Here is a 17,977-nt window from a genome sequence, read left to right on the forward strand (position 1 = left end):
TTTTGCATATATAAATTGTATGATGTATACAAAGTGCAGGTTGCTGAAAGTTGAAAACTGAGATTAAACAAGACTCTTAATATAAGAAAGTGCGTTTTATAGAATCAAGAAAAAGTGTAAAAAAAAAGAAGAACACAAAACTAGCATTCTTAATTGGCATGTCAACTACTTACAAGGGCCAAACTGGTTTGTGACCAACGATTAATTTTTTCAAAAGAAAAAAGGGATCAGTCGAGAACTCATTTTGGACAGGTAATTCACGAATCACTAGCTAGATATTGACTTATTTGTGCTGCGCAATCTGCCGAACCACCATTCGTCGTTTCATGGCGAGGAACACGCCTTCGTTCGTCCGCCTCCGCGTCTCCTAATTCCTAACCTTCAATTGGTCGTTTCAAAACAGTTACGGCTATTTTACGTTATATCACCATACCAGATTCCTCTCTCCCTACTGTTCATCTCTTAAAAACAAATTTCACATTCGTCTTCCCCTACTTTCTCCCTTAAATATTAGTTCCATATATACAGAGAGTATAAGAAAGAGAGAGGTTGTTGGTTCTGAGTCTCTGACAGATGGGTTCTCTGGAAGAGGTAACACAGCTATTAGAAGGTCGGCTTCTTCAGGTTCGACCCGCACCTTCTCTATGCAGCTGCTTGTGTTTTTCTTTTGTGATCTTGACCCTTTTTTTCGCTTAAATTCGGTGTACAATTCAAGTCTGGGCGCCTATTGATCTACACGGTATAGATTTGGAAGATGCTTTTGGTGTTAATGAATTGAAATTTAAAGCCCAAAAGTCAAATCATAGGAAAATTAGTATCCTTGAATGGTTTGATATCTTTTGGGGCTACTAATAAAATGTCTGTCTCGACTTCCATCTACAGGTTAAATGCTGAAAATCTGTCTGTTTTGGGTCCAAAACATTTATTGGTAGGTTTCATTTGGAGAATGGAATAGAGTGGAACAGAATAGGTATTGCATAGAGATTACAATTTCTTTTTTAAAAAAATAAATGAAAGCGTTGTTATCACTATGCAAAAGTTGGTGCTATTCAACCAACCTGGAATAGTATGGGAATATTCATTTCTGTAATGGGATTTAGCACCAATTTTGAACTATTAGATCCTTGATAATAATTATTCCATTCTCGCCCTCTTCAATTTTGTGAATCAATTCTAACCTTAATTCATGTCATCTAGGGCTTTATAGAGATGTTACTGGGCATTATTATGACATTTTAGCCTTCTTTAAAAAAAAAAAACGTAAAGCCCAGTACCTTTCTGTATAGTTCTTATTATGCCATCATAATTTTTTGTATAGAGGCATCCATTTATTTGCAGTTGCAGATGGCTCGATCAGAATTCCACATATATTTTTCATGTTTTAGAAAGTTTTTTTTTTTTTTTAAGTCTCTAATAATGGGAACAATTTTTATGTGCTTTATTGTAGTTGAACTTTTGCATTTTCTTTTTTATTTTCTAGGCTAAGCTTTAGAAGTCATTGATCTTGGTGCATGTTTGTTTCCTGTTTCTTTTTGAATATTGTTTACTATGACTAGAGTTTCATTCTTTTCTCGCATTTTTATTTGCAATTCTAGAGGCTAATTAACCTATTTTTTTAGCTAAGGAATACCTTCTTTGTTTTAAAAAGAGTGTAGCTTTTATCTTTATTTATTAAAAGTATAAATATGATTATAGATAAAACTTAATCTTAAATTTATTTGTAAGATCAATTTTTCTACTTGTACTAATTTTTCATTTTCAATATTTTGAAAACACTTTATCCCTTAGAAATTGTTGGTTCAACACCTAAGATTAAAAAGCAACTATGTCATGGGACTTCATCCATAATGCACCAATTTAATAATTCTATTTTTCTGCCGGGGGGGGGGGGGGGGGGGGGGGGGGGGGGGGGTGGGGGGACATTGTGTCATGAGACTTCCATTTTTTCAAGAGTCTCAAGGGGAGAGAGGTGGATGAACATGTTTGTTGAGTGTTCTAAATTCCTTCAATCCTAACACAAGGGGGGATGCTAGGCTTTGGATTGGGGATTCTTTAGGGTCCTTTTCTTCAAAATCTTTTTCATTCATCTTATAAAATCACTTAACCCCAATTCATTTTATCTGGATGAAGTTGTGGGGAAAGCTAAAGTCCCTTTTAAAATTTAATCTTTCATTTGGACTTTGGTTCTCAACAAGATTAACACAAATCCTTGCTTTAGACTAGGAGGCCTCACAAGCCTCTCAAGCCAGATGTATGCATGATGCGACATAAGGTGAATGAGACTAATTGTAATTTGTTTTTGCTTTGTGCGGTGGGGAAGTATTTGTGGAACAACATGTTCTCCTGCCTTGATGAGACTTGGGTGGCACAGTAGACTGTTTATGAATTTGTAGCGGTGCACTTTTGGGGTTTTGGAAGGGATAGAAGAAGGAGAACTTTTTGTAACGTGCAGTTTTTGCTCCCGTGTGGACACTTTGTCTTGAAAGGAATGCTAGAATTTTTTAAGATGAGAAGACTCCTATGAATTTGATATGGTAGACAGCTACTTTTTTGGCTTCCATTTGGGCTCATTATTTTGGAAATTTTGAAGGTCTCTTGCTGTCCGATATCCATAGGTACTGAAGGCATGTAAATTTTATTTTTAATTTTTCAATTTTTAATTTTTAATTTTAAATTTTTATTTTTTTGTTTCTTGTTCTTATGGAGGATGCCTTTTCCTCTGAAATTGTCACTGTTCTTGCTTTAATGAAGTGGGTTTTTTTCTCTAAATAATTAAAAAATAAAATATTAAGAAAAGTTATTGCACGCAAAAAATAAAACAAATGCATGCACTATGTAAACAAAAATGCATGTATATATGCAATAAAGTGAAGAAAAATAAAACAGAAACAATTCATGAAGAGAAAAATTATGTGAGTGTGGAACAAACATATTATCAACATGAAGCTCTATTTGAATCAATTTTCACAATGTAATATCTGAGGGGAAAAAAAAAAGATAAATATAGTTTATTTTTAAAAAATATCTTGAATTTTCATTTTGCCTTATTTCTGTTTGTTGCAGCATCAATTGTGCATTCTAACATATTTGATTAAAGTGATAAAGCTTAAGTAATAAAGAGCAAATAATACTTTTGAGGATGCAAGAGAGATTCGGGTGTTAATATTTTATATAAGAGAAAAACGTTAAAAATATCAAAAACATATTTTAGAAGACATTTTAACTAAGTTCTTACTCTATAATTTTGTAGAGGAGAATTTGTCTTTTGAGACAAGAGAAACAGCACTTAAATTGATCATGGTAGGTCTTAGGACCGGATGGGCTTTGTTTGCCCCAGCTTGGTGAATCGCATCACTCCACAATGACATTGTTTGTGTGCCCCTTACCATTCTCTCTCAGTGTTTGTAATGGCTGGGAAGCCAGTCATAGAAGCAAAGCCTACCGCCATGCCAATCAGTAAGTACTAGATTGATCGTGGTAGGTCTTAAGACTGAATGGCTTTGTTTGCCCCTGCTTGCCAAATCACATAACCACACAATCACATTGTTTGTGTGCCCCTTACCATTCTCTCTCAGCTTTTGCAATGGCTGGGAAGGCAATTATAGAAGCAGAGCCTACTGCCACGCCAACTGTCAAATTTGAGGATTATTGAGAGTCACTATTTTGTTCAGCAACTGTTTCTAGCAATGCTACTGTTTTGTGATATAGTTGGGCGTCGTATATGTGGACTATCGAAAATCCATTTTTAGTTCAGCAACTAACTCTGGTTATGGGCTGGTTTCAGAGTTGCGTATTCTTTTTTGGCTAAAGATTCTTGATTTTGGGGATGCTGCTTCTCCTCCAAAAAATAGTCATTTGCATTGGTTATTGGTATGTGGTTTGATCTTTAGTAGAGGACTTCTATTTGCCCAGTATCTTCTTCAGGATTTGTATTGGGCATTTAGTGCTGCAAGTAATATAGTAGCATGGAATGATGCCGTAAGGAATGACATGTATTGATACTGTGCAATAGGAGATGGTCCTTCCATGGTTGCCCATTCTTACCATGGCACTATTTGATTATGAATTTTGATTCTCCAGTTATCTGCCACTTATGTTGTACAATAGTTGATGACCTCTGGAGTCTGGAGTAAACTGTTGTTTAGATTAAGAATTGAATTCATTCAGGTTTGTTGAATATTTGAGGCTCATTGAGTTTCCTCTTATTAAATATTATTATCCCAACAAAAAAGGGATGATTATATTCTAGGAGTGGTTATGATGATAATCTCCCCCTTCCTTTTAAAAGGCATTTTTTTTTTAACTATAGTTTCTTCCTAGTTCCTTTTTGAAGGTACATTTTAGGTTCCCTTGGCAAAATATTTTTAAGAATGTAGTATTTTATTAACATATTGATGGTGTGAATTAGGTTGTTACTTGTTGTAACTCTGGCTGATTGGAATTTGGATGTACTAATGTCAATTTAGGTCAATCCATGGTGTGAAACCTTTTGCTTATGAACCTGAACTCTTACCTGAGATCCCTGACTACAGCTTAGCTGTTTTTTTTTTGCTGATTGTGTTTTTTTTATTTAATGACTGCTCTAAGAAGGGTATTATAATGTTATGGGAGGGTTTAAAAGATAAGGTGAACATAAAAAGGGGAGTATGGGTAAGACACGCAAATGCAAGGTTATGGCCTTTTGTATTAACGTGCGCATTTTATTTGTTTGGTTTAAATGAGGACTGGTTGCCATTTGTGGTAGAGAGAGGGAAATGTTGGCTTAACAAGGTTTAATCTCATTTTGATGATAACAAATTAAGGTTACTAAGTGTGCTTTCAAGTTAAGTTTAAGGAATCAAGTATCTTACAAAGTAAAGTGATCCTAGTTGAAGAGATTGAATGAAGCTTAGACTTAAAGTTACAAGTCATGAGGAACATGAATCATATTGAAGAATTGATCAATGCTCAGATAATTATCGAAGCTATTCGAAATGAAGACTTAGGAATTTAGTTGTAGACTTCTAGTTATCCTTTTAAAGTCTCATGTAAGTACTTCTAATTTCAATATTGCATTTGAAACTGTTAGGATTTATTCTGGACTTAGAGACCTGATTTAAAACATGAAAATATTTTCGCAAGGTCTAAAATACATTTTTAAATGTAACAAAAACAAGTTTTGGAATCAAAATGTAAAAGACACTAAGTAGTATAGTGGTCAGGCGACTGATATGCTACTGCTAGTGTTAATAAGAGAACATAATAGGATCAGGTGACTGAACCCTTGGGGTCAGGCGACTGAACTGCTACTGTCTGTTCTGGTGCGCTATTTTAAATAAGTTCAGGTAATTGACCTCATGGTTCATGCGACTAAAGTCTATGTTTTAAACTTCTAGCAACGTGGATTTTTCTTTCCAAATTCGAATGGTTGAGTTTTCATACTTGGGAAAAAAGGTAAGAAAGTTTTCTACTCTATACGAAGATTACTTTTTCGCAAATTAGGGCAACCAATAGTCACACATAAAATTCAAATTCTTGTTCGACTCTTGTTATACTCTCTGAAAATTTGCTGTGAGCTTTTGCTGAAATCCCTAGAAGAAATTCTGATTTGATTTTCTTAAATCTTCATTCTACAATTAGAATACTTTAGATTTGTTGTGAGCTTCAATTCTATATTGATTATCTAAAGTATATAGTGTTTTAAACTTGTACAAATTCTGCTCTACTAAGAGTGTTTATCTTGTAAAAATATCTTGTATTGCTGTTTTTGCAAACTTTGACGGTTCAGGGCTTTGAATCGTTGCCTAGAGAGAGGGTGTTCTCGTTAGAGAGGAGTCTCCACCTTCCAACGGAGAGAGGGATACTTCACCTATTGAACGAAGTGGGAAAGGAAATCCTCACAGCAAGTTGCTTGAGGCAAAGACGAGGCAGTAAGCTGAACCTTGTAAAAAATGTGGTTTTCGCTCTTCTTCCTAATCTCTTTAAATTTTGCACCTTAGAATCTGCGTGCATGTTCTGAATTTGTTGGGAAATTCGCTTAACACTGTGTCTTGATTGTGTTTGATTCAAGCAAATAAATTGGTTTCTTGGAGAGTTGTTGGATCATATTTCTTGCTGAAAATTCAAACTAGTGCTGATACTTGAATCTGATTGTGGTTAACTGAGATAAAATCCATTGTGTTTGTTTAAATTGTTCAAAGCATAATCATCTAAATTTTCTGATTTAGATTACTGAATTCTTGTCATAAAAATTACTTGGTTGTTGCTGGAGTTCAGGATTGATTGCTAAAATTGCTGAAGGTAAAAATTCGGATTGTATTTTCAATTTCTCATATATATTTAGGATTGTCGATCGGTATCGTACGTTCGCTGATTAGTATATTGTGATTGATATTGAAGTGAGGTTGTGATTGGCATAAATTTAAAAGGTTTAAATTAAACTGAAATTTTGCTAAATTATTTTTAAATACCCAATTCACCCCCTCTTGGGATTACATCTTCAATTTCAGGAAAGAGGAGGCAATGTGCTTGTGTGATAAAAATTGTTGATTTATTGTGTTTTAGTTTTAAACAGAATATCTGTTGCTTCTCAAATCAAGAGATAAAATTCTTGATTTACTCTAATAATATTCTCTAAGTGTGTTTTAGTGTGTATTAATTTAGTGCAAGGCTTTTAAGCTTTTGGAATTGGCAGGGTGTGGTGTTGCTTATAGTTGGACCATTTTGTATTTAGATGTTCCTTTAGGTGGTAATCCTAGTTGTGTCCTTTCCAAACCATGTCCAAGAAAAGGTAGTTGGGAGATTGGATGCTTTTGGGTGGGGAGGGAGGCTCTTTGTTGTTTATTCCTCTTTTTTTAAGTTTCTTTTCACTTCCTCAGTAGCGTTGCTAAGAATTTGGAAGTTAAAATAACTTATGATTTTTATTTTTTTTTTGGGCAAGGACCGTTTGGTTAGTTGGGATAGGGTTTGTGAGCTGGCAAGTGAAGGTGTTCGCCTGGATCCATGGTGATAGGCAGCAAATTTGAATTCCAGTAGAATGGATGGGATGCCAAAGTTATTATTGATGCTACTCATAGGAGTCTCTAGAAGTTCATTTCTCTGATTTTCACATTTATTCCTTCTTTGAGGTAGAATTCATGTGGGTAATGCAGAGGGAGTTTGTTCTTGGGAGGATTTGTGAATTGGCTGTCTTTTTTTGTTTCAAACTTTTTGGTTCTCCAAGGGGCTGTTGTGTTTTATAATTTCTTTTCTGTGAGTAATTTGAATGAGAGGGAAGCTAGGGAGTTGGTCCAACTCTTGGGGGTGATAGATTCCTGTTTTTTTTTTTTTCCTTCTTTTCATTCTGATCAGAATTGGGGTTTTGGATGGATCAGGGAAGTTTTCTTGCAAATCATTTTTGAATAATTGAATCTCTTAACTCATAATGCTAATGGCTCTTGATTTGCGTTTTACTCCTTGATATGCAAATCTTGAAAACTTCATCTAAACTTAGGACCAATATTTGGTCGGCAGTTCTTGACAGGCTTAAAGTAAATCATTCGCTTCAGGTTAAAAGACCCTCAACAGCCTTGTCTCGAATGTATGCTTTCTTTGCTTTTAAAGCAGTGAAGCAATGCTCATTTATTTTGGCATTGCCCTTTTCTTGAGGGAATTGGAGCAGGCTTTTGGTCTGTTTGGGGAGTATTGGAATGTTGCGTCTTTGAAGGTTTATTCCTTCAATGTTTAGGATTTGAAATCATAGGGAAGCGAAAATACTATAGAGATTTTTATGTTGTGCTTTTAGTTGGAGTGTAATTCTTAAATTTTTCAAGGGAGGGTGATGGATCCATGTAGGGTCTTCTTTAAGGTTGGCTTTGTTTTTGTTTCAAGAGGACATCCTGTTATTTGAAGTGTTCTGTACACATTCATATATCACATGTTTATTCCTGTTTCTTTGCAACTGGTGCTTCAGAATTGGTATATGATCACTGGTAGCACATTAGTTATGCGATTACAGTTTAGCAGTATTTGTGTATGATTTTAGTACGATTACATGGATATAATATAGAGAGCTTTATGTTTCATGTTATAATGTTTGTGGATCTTTTATGATTATTAGTCATATTTAATGTCATGTGTTTACGAGATATTTTTATGCTAATGTAAATCATTCCATGAGTTTTTTGCTCAGCAAAGGTTTAGGGCTGATTTAGTTGTGGAAAACGTTTTCTGTTTTCCATTTTTTAGTTTCCCAAAGAATTATAAAAATTTAAGTTTATTTTTAAAATTTTCAATTTTTTTTCCAAAAACTTGTATAAGGTATTACTTGGCATCATGGATTTTTGGGCTTGGTTTTGGATTTTTGTGTGTTTGGAAGAAACTGAATTCACCACACAAATCAAAGTCCAAGATTCAAATTCCTTGCTTCCATGTGGATACTAAGAAGTTAGGAATCTAGAAAAATAATAAAAAGATGTCTCCCAATTATTCTTTATAAATTTAGAAAATTGGAAAACAAAGTGGTAACTATTTGAGAAATCGGGAATGAGAAACAAAACTATTTCCACAAGAAAATACTATCAAAACATTTTATTGTTAATTTATTTTATACAAATGTTGTAAACTGAAAATTTTAGCTGATGTTTTTTTGATTCTTTGGAAAAATAAAATGGAAAATGAAAATTGTTTTCAACACCTAAGTGGGCCTTTGGTTTTCTAAGAGGCATTGAATCTCTGCATTATATCACCTATCTCATGTTTCAGTTTGTATTTTTCAGAATGAAAGACCGTACACTGGAGATGGCTCAGTTGACATTCATGGGAAGCCTGTTCTAAAGACCAATACCGGGAACTGGAAAGCATGCCCATTCATTCTAGGTGATTAATAAAGAATTTTACTTGCTTTCCAGTATCTGAAAACCCATGTATTATTCTTACAGTTCCAATATAAATAACAGGTACTGAATGTTGCGAACGTCTAGCCTACTATGGGATTGCAACTAATCTCGTTACATATCTTACCAACAAACTACATGAAGGAAATGTCTCAGCTGCAAGAAATGTTACAACTTGGCAAGGCACTTGCTACCTTACACCACTCATTGGAGCTGTCTTCGCAGATGCGTATTGGGGAAGATATTGGACGATTGCTGTTTTCTCGACAATTTATTTGATTGTAAATACAAACTGAGCTTATTACTTAATATAGCATGCTAATTTTGTGAAGCTGACAACCACAGGTGAAGTGGCTGACTGCCGTCCCTGAGCCTAGCTTGTAGCAAGCCAAACGTTTGACTTGAGCCTGCTGCTGTACAAAAATGAATGATGGAATTGGCTATAATGGATTTGACATTCCTTATCTGTAGTTGTTCCTACTTTAAAGTGGATCTGATGTGCATCACCCGTATAGTGTGTCGTTAACAATTTATTATTTGACAAAGATTTTAAGCTTTTAGTTCATTTAGAAAAAAATAGGATTGGTAGCGTGTCATTTAGAATCTTGAGTTACTGCTGGAAATCTACCTTGCCTATGCTTTTGGTAATACTTCATTATTGGGATAAGCGGCAACTAAACTACTTTTGAGGCCATAGAGTGACAAGTTTGATGGCATTTTGTTGTGATATTGACCATTTCTGTAATTTCAGTGTGTTGAAAACTCAGAAATTCTGAAATCTGTATAAAACTATTTTAAAATGTAGTTTTTTTTATAAAAAAAATAATGATAATTCAAGACAAAGACTAAAAGGACTTGAATCTATACTTCAGGCAGGATGTAAATGGAGTCCCTTGATATTGTGGAATTGAAGAGCATGATTCAGCTGTTTTAATCTTACTTGGAACATGAATCATTGTGGTAGTAAAAGTCCGTTGATTCTAGCACATGGTGTGATTATGGTTGGTTTAGTTAAATTGAAACTTAGTGACCGACATTGCAAATATTGTATATAATCCCAACAGGATAACAAATTATGTTTTTAAAGTCATAATTTGTTTAGTTTAAGGCAATAAATTTTTTTAATTAATTTATTGGATCTTCATTTCTCTTTTTTTTTTCTTGAAGGACTGAGTGACATTTTGTTCAATATTTTGTTCAGGGGATGTGCACATTGACTCTCTCAGCATCAGTTACTGGATTAAAACCTGCTGCTTGTGTGGATTCAGTGTGCCCTTCAGCAACTCCAGCTCAATATGCAGTCTTCTTCTCTGGGCTCTATCTCATTGCTCTAGGTACTGGTGGGATCAAACCGTGTGTTTCATCTTTTGGAGCAGATCAGTTTGATGATACCGATGCTGGAGAAAGGGTAAAGAAGGGCTCTTTCTTCAATTGGTTTTATTTTTCTATCAACATTGGAGCTCTCATATCAAGTAGTCTTATTGTGTGGATTCAAGACAATGCTGGTTGGGGCCTTGGATTTGGCATTCCTGCACTGTTTATGAGCATTGCTATTGCAAGCTTTTTTTTAGGCACGCCTCTGTATAGATTTCAGAAACCTGGCGGAAGCCCTCTCACTAGAATGTGCCAGGTTTTGGTTGCATCTTTCCATAAGTGGAATGTGGATATCCCTACGGACACTAGTTTCCTGTATGAAACACCAGAAAAGCACTCTGCAATTGAAGGCAGCCGGAAACTGGAGCATAGTAATGAGCTTAAGTAATTTTCCTTCTCCTTGTCACCCCGTTGAGCACTCTTGCAAATCTTTTAGTTTTTGATTGGTCATCGTAGTTTCTTCACTTGCATGTAAATCTTCTCTCTCCATACTCCTTTTTTTTCCACACATAGATGGCAGGTGTCTCGATGTCTTTTAGAAATGTAGTCTTTATTTTTTATATTTGTGATTTGCATTTAAACTCATAAGTTGAGGTGTGCTATGATTATTATTTTGTCCCCTCTTCCTCCAGAAAAGTAAAAGGGAAGAAAAAAAAAACAAAAGATAACTAATAAATAGAAGCAACAAAATAAAATGGATCCCCATTTGACTACAATAGTATTATAAAACAATAACCAGATATGAATCAAATGATGCTGCATATTGAATCATATGGGTCACTTGGAAGTGTTTAACCAAATGTAATTGACCCCATTAGTTGCTCTGACAATATGATGATTTTTTGGGCTCAATATAAGAAGATCATTTCTAGTCGTTTCGCGAGCAAACACAATGAATTAGATGATTCTCGCTTGTATCTCCTAGTCGCTAGCATAAAACCAATCATTGACTTCCCTCTTTCAATCACAAGTTCTCTCTATTGCTCTCTCTTATGCATATGTACCCCTGTAGTTTCAATCATTATTCTTTCTTAACATATTCGCAATATGATTTATGAAAGATGCAATGTTCGTCTTGTTTATTTCTTGAGTTCCTGACTTTCCCTAGTTTATGTCCCATTGTTCTCCTCATCTTTCACTACAGTTATCCTACTCTTACCTTGAAATTTAATTAATTTGCAAGTTACATTAACACGTTATGTAGGCTTTCTATGACCTTATCTATTAGTTTCTGGTCCCATCTTAAAATTTGCTCATATTTTCTCTTTTTTTGCTTTTCTTCTTCCGGGTGCCTAGATAAGCTGCTGTTGTAACGATGCTGAAACCAAGATTGGAGACTATCTCTAATCCATGGAGGCTCTGCACTTTCAACACAGGTAGAGATTGAAGATTTTTAATAAAATCCGCATTTTCCAATCTGGGCGACTGGGCCGTTGTTTTTCACTGTTTATTGCCCAGATGTCTACAATGTTTGTGGACAAGGATGGGTCATGGCACAATATTGGGTTCCCCTTCACTATTCCTCCACCTCCTCTGGTCACTTTTGATTGTCATAGCGTTTTTCCTGGGTACCCGTGTATGACAGGATCATTGGTTCCCTATTGCAAGAAATTTCACCGGCACGGAGAGGGGTTTTCTTCCTCAGAGCTGCAGCGAATGGGCATTGGTTCTCTTCATCTCTGCCCTCTGCAGGTCCCCGCTGCTTCTGGTAAGATCAAGCGACTGCAGCTTCGCTATAGAACCGATTTGGTCGAGTAAGATGTTTGCTGTGCCACTTAGTATCCTTTGGCAATACCCTCATTACTTTTTTTGTTGGGTGCTGCAGAGGTATTTGGGTACGTTCATTGGACACTTGAGTTTCTTCTATGACAAGCACCGGATGCCATGCGGAGTTTGTGCAGTGCATTGTCACTTCTGACGACTTCTTTGGGGAATTACCTGAGCTCTTTGATTCTGACAATTGTAACTTCGCTGACAACTGAAGGCGGGAAGACTGGGTGGATACCAGATAACTTGAATGAGGGCCATCTTGATTATTTCTTTTGGCTTTTGGCTGCGCTCAGCTTTTTAAACATGCTGGTTTACATCTTCTGCGCCAAAATGTATAAACAGAAGAAAGCTTCTTAAACTTGTCTGAGGGGAAAGGATTCTGTTGGCTCAAGGCCAGGCCTGTACTTTTCATTTCAAGTTATCTGCACACTGGAAAGGAACTTCTTGTATTATAATGTCCATAACAATTTGCCTGAATGGTTAATATATACACTTCCAACACAGGCAATGTTTGTAATTTGCTCCCTATTTGGTGGCACCAAAGTCTTCATCCTTTACGATGCTTCATTTTTTCTTCTCTCTCTCTCTAGCAATTTGAATCCAAACATACCCATTCTACTAGCAGGCCAAGGCACTATGACAATCTCAGACTATTGTTTTTCCGTTTTCTTTCTTTTTTTCCTGAAGTTTTATTGGTACTCATGGAGAAGGTGCAAATTGCCTTGCCATTTTTTAATTAGCACATAAAATTTGCATTTTCTTGCAGCGTGGAATGCAAGGTGATCATTATCTATTTACTGTCCTTATGTAGGTTTCATTTATTATTTTTAATTTTATTTTTAATATGATGTTTTAGTATTCCTATAGTAAAAGGGAATTTGAAAATGGTAGATATTTTAGTTGTAATTATAATTATTTTAATTTTCCTCATCTAAAAATTATAGTTGCATTTTTGTGTGTTCACCAAGAGTGTGTTTGCTTTATGGTTAAGGAATTAATAATTAGGCTTGGTGTTATGGAGTGGCAATGTAATGGAGAAAAGGGGAAGAGAGATAACGCTATAATTGTATTCTTTAGGGATTTAGAATGAATATATGATTATCTATGTTTTCGTATGTATGGTTATTCTCTTATAGTTGAATAATACAAGTAGTCCTTTTCATTGTGGTGTTTTGTTGTCTTAGATTGTGATGTCTTTGATTGTTATAGTCTTATTCGGTGTATAAGAATATATTACTCGTGTGATATCTCATTGTTCCTTATTTTTCTTGAGTATTGAGACTCACCTGGTGCTCGTGCTTGCAGACTTGAACGTGTGAAACTTGGCTGAATTGTCGAGGGAAAGCTCTCAACGAGTGCCACACGGCCCTTACTTGAGTCCCATTTTGGGGGTCCGTGACAGTTGGTATCAGAGAACGGTGTGTGCGAGCACCACGAGTGGTAATATGAGAAACAAGTCAGGAAAAGTGGAGCGCATTGAGGCGCTTGAGATGAAACTTGTAACCCTGGAGACAACGTGCGGTGAACTCCAAGGGTTAGTGGTAACATTGATAAAGGAGAAAGGCGTGCCAACAGAGCTTGAGGCGGCTAAAGAAAACCCCAGAGAAAATCTCTACGGGGTATCAAAAGTTGTAGAGAGACTTGAGGAACTTGAAAAATTCATTCCATGTGTGAAATCCCTGGAGAAAAGGCCAAGAGAGCTTGAGGCCTTCCAGAAAAGTATCGACTAGTTGGAAGCCTTTGAGAGTAGGCTAGAACATATTGAGGGCATAGTGTCATCTCTTTCGTCCCAACGAGGAGAGCCAATAGAGCTTGAGGCCTCCTTACGGGAGCTAACAGATAATTTTGATTTCCTTGCAGAAGATGTTAAGAAGTCCATTACTGTTTTGAAGGAAGATTTGAAGGAGATGAGCAATGTCCAAAGTGCGGTGGTCCACGTCCAAAGGGATTTACAAAAGATAACTGTGAAAGTGAATGTAGTGGCACAGATAGCACGAAGGCCAGTTGCAGATCCAAGTGAGGGTTTTCGATTGAAGGTATCAAAACCTAAAAGTTTTGGGGGTACGCGAGATGCAAAGGAGCTGGACAATTTCTTCTTTGATATGGAGCACTACTTCACGTGCTCACGAGTGGATCTAGAAGTGGACCGGGTAAATATGGCAACGGTATACCTGGTTGGGGATGCAAAATTGTGGTGGAGAATTAAATAGAATGATATTCAGCATAATAGATGTGTTATTAACACGTGGGAGGGGTTGAAACAGGCGTTGAAGACCCAATTCTATCCAGAAAATGTGGAGTACATAGCAAAGTGCAAAGTAATGGAATTGCAACAAATCGGCTTAATAAGGAGTTATGTACGGGAATACCAAGCCTTGATGTTGGACATCATAGACATGACCGAATCGGATAGACTGTTTCATTTTCTTCGGGGTTTGAAGACATGGCCAAGGAATGAACTACATCGGCAAGGTGTTGGTGGCCTTTTTTCTGCCCGCGCTGCTGCTGAACGGTTGGATGATTTTTCAGACAATTCTGGGAAGCGAAATTTCCCTATGTCCGCCAATAATGATTCCAGGCCTAGTAAAGTGTATAAGCCCACAAATTGGGGAAGGGATAGAGAGACAAATAGTTCTTGGAAAGATAAAAGAGCGCCCATGAATAGGGAGTGGAGGGACAGAAGAATGGGGGGGAGGAGAGCATCGCATGCCGATCTCATGTTTTCTTTGCATGGGTCTGCATCGAGTGGCGGAGTGCCATGAACGCAAGGCTTTGAATGCTTTAAAGGCCCTTTCGAGGGGAAACTGAAACCCCGACAGGAACCCTAGAAGAACAACAGAATATGGTGGGAGCATTGAGACTTTTGGGGGCATTAGAGGGCCAAGTAGTTACCAATAAGTCTTAAGAGAAGGGATTAATGTACGTTGATCTACTTTTGAATGAAAAGAAAATTAAGGCCATGATTGATATAGGGGCCACCCATAATTTCATTGCTGATTCAGAAGCCCAACGGTTAGAATTACAAGTAGATAATGATGTGGGGAAGTTAAAAGCAGTGAATTCTGAAGCATTAACCATGGTAGGAGTGGCACCTAAAGTAGCCTGCCAAATGGGGTCGTGGTCCGGAACAGTTGATTTCACCATGGCACCCCTCAATGACTTTGATGTGATATTGGGGATGGATTTTCTTAAAGTGACACGCTTAATGCCGATCCCAGCTGTGGATTGTCTTGTGATAATGGGAAATACACCTTGTGCGGTCCCCGTAGCCTACAACACTTTCGATGAGAAGAAGTTGCTTTCAGCCCTTCAATTCAAGAAGGGAGTAAAAAGGGGAGAAGCTTCTTTCGTGGTTCTACCGGTAGTTTTAAAAGATAAAGAGATAGGGAAATATCCAGTTGAAATTAAGGAAGTTTTAGAAGAGTTCAAGGAGGTATTCCTGGAATAGCTACCTAGGGTTTTACCACCCCGATGACAGATTGACCATGAAATTGAGTTTTTGCCAGGAGTAAAGCCGCCAGCACGTGCCCCTTATCGAATGGCACCGCCAGAGTTAGCTGAACTTAGAAGGCAACTGAACGATCTAATTGTAGCATAGTTCATCCGTCCTTCAAAAGCACCTTTTGGGGCCCCAGTGTTATTCCAAAAGAAACAAAATGGTAGTTTGTGCTTGTGTGTCAATTATCGTGCTCTTAATAAGGTGACGGTTCGCAACAAGTATCTCATTCCACTGATTGCTGATATTTTTGACCAATTAAGTACAGCTAAATATTTCACTAAACTGGACTTGAGATCGAGATATCATCAAGTGCGCATTGTAGAGGGAGATGAACCAAAGACCACTTGTGTCACCTGGTATGGAGCATTTGAATTCCTTGTCATGCCTTTTGGACTAACAAATGCACCTGCTACCTTTTGTTCTCTAATGAATCGGTTTTTCAGGACTACCTTAATCAATTTGTGGTTGTTTACCTTGATAACATAATGATTTTCAGCACATCCCTAGAAAAACATAAAGATCATCTTCGGAAGGTTTTTCAAAAACTCAAAGAAAATCGGTTATATGTAAAAGGGGAGAAGTATGCTTTCGCTCAAAAGCATATTAAATTCTTAGGGCATATCATTGAGGAGGGCCAGATATGGATGGATTCAACTAAAATACAAACCATCAAGCAGTGGTGAGCACCTACATCCATCAGAGAATTGCGATCTTTCTTGGGCCTAGCCAACTACTATCGAAAGTTTATAGAGGGGTACTTCAAAAGAGTTGTATCGTTAACAAATTTACTAAGGAAGGGGGTACCATGGGGGTGGTCAGAAGAGTGCTAATCAGAATTTGTTGAATTAAAGGAAAAGATTGTAGGAAATCCTATGCTAATCCTTCCTGATGTGACAAAGTCATTTGAAGTGCAAGTAGATGCCTCAAACTTTGCATTAAGGGGAGTTCTCTTGCAGGAAGGGCATCCAGTTGCTTTTGAAAATAGAAAATTATCGGGTGCCGAACAGAACTATACAACACAGGAAAAGGAGCTTCTCGCGGTGGTACACTGTCTTTTGAGTGTGGAGGCACTATCTCTTGGGGTCCAAATTTGTGGTAAGAACCGATAATGTGGCAGTTACTTACTTTTTGTCACAACCTGAACTAACGTCAAAACAAGCCCGTTGGCAGGAGAAGCTAGCTGAATTTAATTTTGATTTTGAATACAAAGTAGGGAAGACGAATGAAGTGGTCGATGCTTTAAGTAGAAAAACCGAATTGGCAGCATTGAAACTCATCATTCATCTATCAACTAGTAGGGTGGCGTTACCTTTGAAGAATCTTATCAGGGAACATTTAAGTACAGACCAGCAGGCATAGTCACTGAGCAAACTAATAGAAGAAGGGAAGACACGACAATTCTGGGTAGAAGATGAACTGATAATGACTAAAATCAGGAGAGTCTATGTGCCTAAAGCTGGAAACTTGAGGAAAACCTTACTAAAAGAGTGTTATGATACATTGTGGGCTGGTCATCCAGGATAGCGAAGAACTCATGCATTGATTATACAAGGGTACTATTGGCCGAATATGCAAGATGATGTGATGAGTTATACCAAAACTTGTTTGATCTGTCAACAAGACAAGGTAGAAAGAAAGAAGACCTCAAGTTTATTAGAGCCATTGCTAGTTCCTGCCAGGCCATGGGAGAGTGTCTCTTTGAACTTCATTTCCTCGTTGCCAAAAGTAGAGGAGTATGACACAATTTTGGTGGTGATTGACCGGTTCTCAAAGTATGCAACTTTCGTACCAGTCTCGAAGCCATGTTCAGCTAAGAAGACAGCTCGGCTATTCTTCAAGCATGTGGTGAAATATTGGGGTGTTTCAGAAAGCCTAATCAGTGATAGGGATGTCAGATTCATGGGGGGATTTTGGGATGAACTCTTTTGCTTGATAGGTTCAAACCTTAATCTGTCCACTAGCTATCACCCACAGACAGATGGTCAAACCGAACGTTTTAATGGGATGCTAGAAGAATACTTGTGACATTGTGTCAACTCCAATAAGAAGAATTGGATTACTTTACTGGACATGGCACAATTCTGTTTTAACTCTATGAAATCTTCTGCGACTAATAAAAGCCCTTTTGAGATTGTGACAAGTCAACAGCTAACTCTCCCGCACACTCTAGATGGCCCATACAAAAGAAATTTCCCGAAAGCATACCAATTCACGAAAAATTGGTTACAAAACATCGAAGTCACCTGAGCTCAGTTAGAAAAAGCATCGAAGCACATGAAGAAATGGACTGAAAAAAGGAGACGACTACAACAATTTGAAGCTGGAGATCTGGTTCTTGTAAAAGTGCCGCCAGAGACATTTTGCTTTCTTCGCGGCAAGGATAAAAGGTTGTTATGCCATTATGAAGGTCCAATCAGAGTGATCGAGAAGGTGGGACATGCATTTTATCGGCTTGAGCAACCTGAGTGGATGAAAAGCCACA

General features: G+C 37.2%; 1 pseudogene; it reads left to right on the plus strand.

The window, feature by feature from the left end:
• Window positions 1-246: 246 nt before the first annotated feature.
• On the plus strand, window positions 247-12,617 carry LOC131153048 (protein NRT1/ PTR FAMILY 8.3-like; annotated as a pseudogene).
• Window positions 12,618-17,977: the final 5,360 nt, after the last annotated feature.

Source organism: Malania oleifera, chromosome 4, assembly GCF_029873635.1.
Source record: "Malania oleifera isolate guangnan ecotype guangnan chromosome 4, ASM2987363v1, whole genome shotgun sequence".
In the NCBI taxonomy this organism is placed as follows: domain Eukaryota; kingdom Viridiplantae; phylum Streptophyta; class Magnoliopsida; order Santalales; family Ximeniaceae; genus Malania; species Malania oleifera.